Consider the following 534-nt stretch of genomic DNA (forward strand, 5'->3'; position numbering starts at 1 on the left):
TTTCCGAGTTGCTCTCCTGGCCTTTCCTGGGTCCCAGGCAGTGTCACCCGTGGATATCCATCCTCTCCCTCCCTGCTCCCCCATTTCAGCCCCAGAGCTGCCCAGGGCCCTCAGCAGCAGCTCCTTTTTGGGAGGGGGCAGGAGTACAGCCTGTCCTGGGATGGGATCAGTGCTTGTGCCGGGGGCAGCTCTCGAGGGGGGCAACAAGGCCCAAGCTGGCCCCGGGGACGGGGGAAACAGCCCTGTCCCCTCGGGGGTTTCCTGGATAAAAAAAAAGCTGGGATGTCCCTGTCCCAGCAGCAGGGGGGGCGCGAGGTCGAAGCCCGCTGGAGCTGGCTGTGCTGCTCTGGACCGTAGCACTGTGTCTGTTTGGAGCCTGAGACATCCAGTTGTCTGTCCCCCCACATCTCTGTCGCGCCAGTCTCATGCTGTCCCCTTTCCTCATACAGACCCTACAGCTGAGGGTAAATCAGGGGCTAGTGGAAATCCTGTTCTCTCTGAGCTGACGAGCTGCAGGGGCCACACCGGGGCTGC

The sequence above is a fragment of the Pterocles gutturalis genome, unplaced genomic scaffold, assembly GCF_000699245.1.
Source record: "Pterocles gutturalis isolate BGI_N339 unplaced genomic scaffold, ASM69924v1 scaffold19349, whole genome shotgun sequence".
Taxonomy (NCBI): Eukaryota; Metazoa; Chordata; class Aves; order Pterocliformes; family Pteroclidae; genus Pterocles; species Pterocles gutturalis.